The sequence below is a fragment of the Cylas formicarius genome, unplaced genomic scaffold (assembly GCF_029955315.1).
Source record: "Cylas formicarius isolate icCylForm1 unplaced genomic scaffold, icCylForm1.1 PGA_scaffold_5__7_contigs__length_24384050, whole genome shotgun sequence".
In the NCBI taxonomy this organism is placed as follows: Eukaryota; Metazoa; Arthropoda; class Insecta; order Coleoptera; family Brentidae; genus Cylas; species Cylas formicarius.
Window position 1 is genome coordinate 11,068,441 of NW_026844341.1, and position 8,977 is coordinate 11,077,417.

Here is an 8,977-nt window from a genome sequence, read left to right on the forward strand (position 1 = left end):
TCTGCAAATAATGGATGTATTTAAAATATGAAACGAGCCAAATTGGAAGCACGAAAAGCTCATAAATATGTTATTACCTACGCGTTTTAGTATTGATCGCGTCTAAAATAAGCAAAAGGTCACGATGGAAGGTAAAAATTTGGGGCGCCTGGATATACATGAGGCGACATCTCGCCGCGATACCAGTCGTTGACACTATCATTTTCTAGGATCGATAATCCGAAAGCGGTTGATCCATTATACAACAGATGGGCTTCTCTACAGGGCTAACGAAGAGGCAAAATAGGTTAGGAATTGCCAGATGCTGAGATTCATTGCATGTTTCCTTACAAGCGCCAATCTAAAGAACTCGCATTTTTTTTTTAATTAAAATGGTAAATAAATAAACCTGCCTTTATTTGTCACTCAGCGAAGGGCAGCTGAGCTGTTGACTTAACCGAGCATGTAAAGAAAATGTATGAAATAACTTACAATAAGGCAAATTTCACAACAAATATCATAAATAAATAAGCAAAGGAGCTACCAATAACAATAAATGTGGAGAATAAGTAATACTGTTGAAATAGGTAGAAACAAAAATTAAAATTATTGACAAGGCTAAGCTACATTTAACAAAAGTGCTAAAATATAACTTATTATATTATTTCCAGTAACAGTTTCTTTTAAAATTTTGTTTAAAAGACGTTATGGATGACTTTCGGAGCAGGCTTACCCCGGGATATCGGTTTAGCAAGTTAACAGACGCATAAGTAAATGAATTATGAGACATAGCTTTGTGCATTTTTGGTATATCATAAAGATTGTTAAAACGTGTGCAACGATTATGAGCATCTTATTTAAACAGGTTTTGTCTGTCGCCGATGTTAAGTCAGCGTAATTCTTTTAGATTTTCACTGACATGGTATTTGGTTTTAATTTGAATATGAAATGAATACTTGAGTTTTGCACTTATTGTAGTTTGTTTTTAGTGCCTAAATCCAAACAGGAACCAAACACCAAATTGCCATAGTTTGTGTGACACAAGACAATGATTTTTTTTAAGTTTCTGTTAAGAATATGTTAATTTATTATCAAAAATAGCACCAAGTTTTTGCATTCTGGAACAGCTAGGATTTTAACATTATTGATTGAAATACACTGCTTAATGTATCATGTCATATCTGAACTGAAGAAAACGAAGAACAAAGGTCCCAGAAGAGAACCTTGGGATACACCTCTGTCCAAAACTAATGCCCCCGACCTCCTACTATCTGTCTGTCATGTCGTTTCTAAGTAACTAGGAAGTAATCTGATTTAGGTTTAAATCCATAATAAAATACTTTTGCAAAAAAAGGAAGTGACTAAGGGTTACAAAAACCTTACTATAGTCCAGTAATACTAAAGCTGTCAATTCTCCCTTATCGGCAGCAAGTAGAACATCATCGAGAATTTTCAACAGCCTTGTCGAGAAACTGAACCCCTTACGAAAGTGTATTTGTATCAAAATAATGAATTATTTGTCTACAAGTTAACTTTTCCAAACACTTTGGAAAGCATTGACAATGAGCTAAATGGTCTAAGATTCTTTGGAGCATTAACTTTAGCTAAAGGCTTAGCATAGCAGCAGGAAATACTCTTTTCTCAATGAATTAAAAAGGTGGGTTAACAGGGTCACCATCGTTGGACAGCACAGTTTAAGCACCTCAAGAGATATTCATTTCTTGAAGCATTGGACTTTAATTGAGATAGGGACCAGACTCGTCATCAATACCTACGAATGCCACCAATGCCAATTAGAATTCTTTATTTGAACATGTTGAACTTAAATAATTCCTAAAGGTTTCAAAGCTTGGAGGATGAGAAATTGGTCTCTAAAATGCTTGTCAATTAAGTTTGAATTTCTAAGGTGAAGCGGTATCTCATTGGAGTTCTTTGATCTTTTCTAAATATTTAAATGATCAAGAGTTCGCCACATATTTTTGAAGACTTCATGCGACTAATGAAGTCAAGTCGTTGTACTGCGAAAGAAAATTAGTTTCCAATTTCTTTAAAAGTTTCCCAATATTGTAAATTTTTGGATTTTTTATATTTAGAAAGAAGTTGATTGCGATGTTTCTTCGTCTTTCTTAAAACATCCGCAACCCAAGGAGACCACTTTTACCTCAATATTACTCTCATAAAAAACCTCACCCCAGTCCACGTCGAGTCATAATGCCAATCAAGCTGGCTTTATCTTTTGAGTATCTTGTGGGGCTGTTCAACATCAAAAGTATCAACCAAGTTGTCAAACTGAGCAGTAGCATTGGGGTTTTTTAAAAGGTTTATGTTGATAACAATAAGCTCCTTCTCTAATTCTAGCAATTGAGCTTTTCAGCATTTGAAAAGTTGTAATAGCTTTAAAGAGAGGTGGGAAGTAAAAAATTCCTAAACCTAATTTAATGCTGTTCAAAATCATTGGAGGAATTCTCTACTTGCACTTCCTGATACTGCTTATGAGACCATATATATACACACACATACCACCGCCCGAGAACACTTATCAACTGTAAACAAATTATACCCTTTAATTTGCACCTCCAAATCACCTACACTCGCGGACAGCCAGGAGTCGGAAACTCCCAAAATGTCAATCTCTAAGTGGTTTAATAAAATGTTTACCTCATGCAAACTTGGCAATAAGGCCCTAATGCGGACCTCTGATGTGCTCAAGCTTAAAGTTATTAAAAAAAGTTTCTACACTGAATTATTGGAGTAGATCTTTCATTAATTTCATTTCATTGCTTTCATCACCTTTACGAACCTTTTCTCCCCTCTCTATGCCATACAAATTTGTAGCCGATGCCCTTAATTTGTTGGACCTGTTTAAAGAGCTGGTACGTTTTATTGGTTAGTTCCTCATTCAGAAAGATTCTAAACTCCGACTCTACGACTCCTACTTTCCTAAAAGTTAGCCTCCCTTTGAGTCTCACTATGAGCTTAGGATCAGATCTTGTGGAAACCATTTTAACATTATCAAACACATTTGGTCTAAGCTATGTATCAAGGTAGGAAAATAGGTTGATGTTTTAATTAATGACTTCTCCTTTGCCGTCGACCTTGATTTTTATACTTTGTTCGTGGTTAAGTATGCTTTTAAATGTTAACTTCGTCCTTAAGCATTTTATTATCATTGACCACTTCTGCAGCCATATCACTTAGGATCTTCGACCCTTTGCTCTCCTCCTGAAATTTCTTACTTAAAAACTTAAGGGATTTTCTAAATTCTCTTCCTGGAAATCACGGTTGATTTCATTTAATTCAGCGATCTCATTCATCTGTTCCAACAGGAGTATCGATCATCTCCTGGAAACTGACGCCCTGTTCTTCTCTGCTTCACAACCGGAGCAGCTCCAGGATTTTTTTTAAAGGCATTTTAAGTAACCACAAAAAAGTGTTAAACATTTTTTCCCAGCAGTTTTGGAACCAAATCTTTGCACTCCTCATTAGAGACCATTTTAAACACCTGTTTTCTGGCGGTCGTTCCTAGGGTCAAAATGTAAGTTGTCGCAGTATGGTTATATGTAACTAACAGTAATCCCAAAGAGACAGTATCAATTGCACAATCACTTATAGTTCAATGCTATAAAGTATCAATAGAGCAAACGCTAATACTTTTCAACCAAAATCGTTGGTAAAATTCCAACAACAAAACAACACATTCGTTTTGTGGAGTTGTCAGACTGTATATAAATTATACCGAATAAATAAGTTTTAAAAATATAGGACCGCTACTATTGCTAGCTACTAGCTGGATGTGGCTGGATGTGGATGGAACTAACCAGAACTAACCAATTTGTTGACAAACAATGAAGGAAAACGTTTGTTAATAAAGAATGTCAAGTATATAACTAATTTTCTGGATTTGCAACGTAGTTGTTAAAAAGGGGAGAAATTTTACTCATCAAAGGGGATTTTTATTCCTAAAAAGAAGTAGAGTAATGGACATTACTCTGGAATAAAACATCAAAACAACAATGAACGTTTTATTATCACATTGAATAGTTTACAATAAACAAAGAGTATGTAGGCGACATTTTACGACGAATGAACGTTTTCATTTTCAATTTGCTTTGTTTCGTTCGCCGACAATATTTTTAAAGGAGGACATTGTTTAACAAGGAAAACTGGTAGTCGAGAATATAGCATGGATCAAAGAAACAATCAACATTTTATTATAAAGTTAAGCTTGCATTATGTCGTCACAGTTTACAAGGAATGACAGTGTTCATTAATGTTTAATATTACCATGAAATTTAACAACATTGTTTTAACATTGATATATTTTAAGTAGGTAACAACATCATAGAAAACACATGGTCGCGATATCAACGGTTTATACGAAATGAACGTCGTTGCTTAATCAATGGAGAAGCATTGCTTTCTCCATTGATTAAGCAAAAACCACGACGATTTAACAATGGAATAACGAAATCGAACCGGAAGAATGTTCATTACAATGCAAAAGAATGTAATACTAGACCAAATTCGATGTCAAATTTATAAAAGCTTTCCTCGGCAGTGGTCTGAAAAAAGTGGACGAGACAAAGATACGACAAGCAAATTAATTTTATGAGTTTGTATATATAATTGTATTGTTTAAGTTAACCAATCAAATAGGATGGCCGTGTCTGGAATATCGTTGATAAACTGAAAAACATTCTGGCTTTTAGTACATACTTTTTTCTAAATCTACAGGGTAATCCATTAACAATACGTCAATTTTTGATGCGTTACTTATAAGGTGAAGTGTGGCAGTTAAAAGTCTAGTTGTACTGGGTAAGGCCAAGTTCCTAATATATCCCATTTAAAAGTGAATTATTTTATTGTGTTTGTTAATCAAATTAGATTTCGATCTTACAGTGCCTCAGTATTTTACCTGCTTCTAGTCGTATATTAAGAATGGACCCATTTACCTTTCAATGGTTTACCTTTGTCTATTATGCCCCGGTGTGGTATACTCGACAGAGATAGCAATAATTTCCGTATAATTACAGTAGTTTCCACTACAAAACAGTTAAAACTGCTGCCGAAACTCGAAAAACCGTCTTTAATTTTTGTGGACAATGCAACGACAAGAAAAGAAGAAACTATCAATTGGTTGGTCTAAAGTATGAGTTTTTAAAAATTGTCAAAAATTGAAAAACAAACTTGACATCAAGTTTTAAGATTGCCTCCTTACCATTGTATATTTAATGCCATAGAATTGGTGCAGGCTCAGTGCAAAATATTTTATGATAAAAATATTGCAATGATACTGCAGTAGTATCATTACAATAAAAGGCAGCTGTTCAGAGAGATACCAAAGAAAATTGGATCACATACAGAAAATATAATAAAAGAATACCGGTAAAAGGAGAATACACTTTATAGAATGATAGCAAAACTTTTTATTAATGGAGATGAAGGATCATTTTCTGGTAGTAGCAGTTTGGCTTTGATGATGCTATTGTGATAAATTATATTTTATATGGTATGACATATAATTTTTATTTTCCGATTTTTTGGTATTGTTTTAATTTTTATTGTTTTATTCACCTACTTAAATATTCACATATCATTAAGGAACGAGGTGATATTATTACATAAATAATACAGGAATCCATCTCTTAGAAATAATATTTAAAGTAATATAATTGTAATTGTTAGTGTCTTGAAAGTGAAAGCAATACGAATAATGTATTTTATTCTATTTTATTGCCATAACAAATCGTTCCGACTATATATTATTTATTAAACGAATCTCAGGGCCTATGGAGAAATGTTAACAATGGCCACTATAAAGGTGACAACCGAGTATTAAAGAAAAAACGCTTTCGATCTTGATTAATTTTCAGAACTCATCGGCGTTATTTCTTTTTCTTTTTGCACTGCAAAAGCTTCTTGCTTTTAATAAAATTCTCCACCAAATCACGACTTAACTGGGAAATTCTCTATTTTAAAAAATGGATGCATTACAATGTATAACAGCTACGTGACTATTACAAGATACATTTATAGGAAACATCAGTTGCACCTTAATAGCAGTTCAAAACATGCTTATGTGTTTCAATCCTCTCAACTTATTAATTAGGTTTAACTAAGTGTGATTTTTTTAACCAACGCAAGCAAAGATCCCAATCAATCAATCTTTTTTTTTCACATTGCATGTGTTGGGCGGATTTAAAGCTGGCAGAAATAATCTCTGATCCTGACTGACTGAAGATTCGTATGCTGGTTGTGAATGAAATAGTTTGATGACTTGATATTGGTAGTAATTGAATACATTCTCACAATGAATTTGTAATGCTGTTTATTTAGTCCACTGAGAAACATTTGACGCACATACGCATATCCAGCAAGTTAATATCCTGAGCAATGTTGTGGGAAAGTTGTGGGAACCGATTAGAATATTATTTAAAACAATGATCTTCCATTTAGAAAAGGGTATTGATAAAGTTAGTCAGAGCAATTGTACAGTTACGTTATGGCATGAAATCTTTATCCAGTTCATTAATGGATGTCGTAAATTGAAATCCGTGTCAAAAGCATCATAATTAAACAGTTTCAAAATGCGTCAACAATTTGGTGAAAATGAGCAAAAGGTCACGATGGAAGGTAAAAATTTGGGGCGCCTGGATATACATGAGGCGACATCTCGCCGCGATACCAGTCGTTGACACTATCATTTTCTAGGATCGATAATCCGAAAGCGGTTGATCCATTATACAACAGATGGGCTTCTCTACAGGGCTAACGAAGAGGCAAAATAGGTTAGGAATTGCCAGATGCTGAGATTCATTGCATGTTTAATTACAAGCGCCAATCTAAAGAACTCGCATTTTTTTTTTAATTAAAATGGTAAATAAATAAACCTGCCTTTATTTTTCACTCAGCGAAGGGCAGCTGAGCTGTTGACTTAACCGAGCATGTAAAGAAAATGTATGAAATAACTTACAATAAGGCAAATTTCACAACAAATATCATAAATAAATAAGCAAAGGAGCTACCAATAACAATAAATGTGGAGAATAAGTAATACTGTTGAAATAGGTAGAAACAAAAATTAAAATTATTGACAAGGCTAAGCTACATTTAACAAAAGTGCTAAAATATAACTTATTATATTATTTCCAGTAACAGTTTCTTTTAAAATTTTGTTTAAAAGACGTTATGGATGACTTTCGGAGCAGGCTTACCCCGGGATATCGGTTTAGCAAGTTAACAGACGCATAAGTAAATGAATTATGAGACATAGCTTTGTGCATTTTTGGTATATCATAAAGATTGTTAAAACGTGTGCAATGATTATGAGCATCTTATTTAAACAGGTTTTGTCTGTCGCCGATGTTAAGTCAGCGTAATTCTTTTAGATTTTCACTGACATGGTATTTGGTTTTAATTTGAATATGAAATGAATACTTGAGTTTTGCACTTATTGTAGTTTGTTTTTAGTGCCTAAATCCAAACAGGAACCAAACACCAAATTGCCATAGTTTGTGTGACACAAGACAATGATTTTTTTTAAGTTTCTGTTAAGAATATGTTAATTTATTATCAAAAATAGCACCAAGTTTTTGCATTCTGGAACAGCTAGGATTTTAACATTATTGATTGAAATACACTGCTTAATGTATCATATCATATCTGAACTGAAGAAAACGAAGAACAAAGGTCCCAGAAGAGAACCTTGGGATACACCTCTGTCCAAAACTAATGCCCCCGACCTCCTACTATCTGTCTGTCATGTCGTTTCTAAGTAACTAGGAAGTAATCTGATTTAGGTTTAAATCCATAATAAAATACTTTTGCAAAAAAAGGAAGTGACTAAGGGTTACAAAAACCTTACTATAGTCCAGTAATACTAAAGCTGTCAATTCTCCCTTATCGGCAGCAAGTAGAACATCATCGAGAATTTTCAACAGCCTTGTCGAGAAACTGAACCCCTTACGAAAGTGTATTTGTATCAAAATAATGAATTATTTGTCTACAAGTTAACTTTTCCAAACACTTTGGAAAGCATTGACAATGAGCTAAATGGTCTAAGATTCTTTGGAGCATTAACTTTAGCTAAAGGCTTAGCATAGCAGCAGGAAATACTCTTTTCTCAATGAATTAAAAAGGTGGGTTAACAGGGTCACCATCGTTGGACAGCACAGTTTAAGCACCTCAAGAGATATTCATTTCTTGAAGCATTGGACTTTAATTGAGATAGGGACCAGACTCGTCATCAATACCTACGAATGCCACCAATGCCAATTAGAATTCTTTATTTGAACATGTTGAACTTAAATAATTCCTAAAGGTTTCAAAGCTTGGAGGATGAGAAATTGGTCTCTAAAATGCTTGTCAATTAAGTTTGAATTTCTAAGGTGAAGCGGTATCTCATTGGAGTTCTTTGATCTTTTCTAAATATTTAAATGATCAAGAGTTCGCCACATATTTTTGAAGACTTCATGCGACTAATGAAGTCAAGTCGTTGTACTGCGAAAGAAAATTAGTTTCCAATTTCTTTAAAAGTTTCCCAATATTGTAAATTTTTGGATTTTTTATATTTAGAAAGAAGTTGATTGCGATGTTTCTTCGTCTTTCTTAAAACATCCGCAACCCAAGGAGACCACTTTTACCTCAATATTACTCTCATAAAAAACCTCACCCCAGTCCACGTCGAGTCATAATGCCAATCAAGCTGGCTTTATCTTTTGAGTATCTTGTGGGGCTGTTCAACATCAAAAGTATCAACCAAGTTGTCAAACTGAGCAGTAGCATTGGGGTTTTTTAAAAGGTTTATGTTGATAACAATAAGCTCCTTCTCTAATTCTAGCAATTGAGCTTTTCAGCATTTGAAAAGTTGTAATAGCTTTAAAGAGAGGTGGGAAGTAAAAAATTCCTAAACCTAATTTAATGCTGTTCAAAATCATTGGAGGAATTCTCTACTTGCACTTCCTGATACTGCTTATGAGACCATATATATACACACACA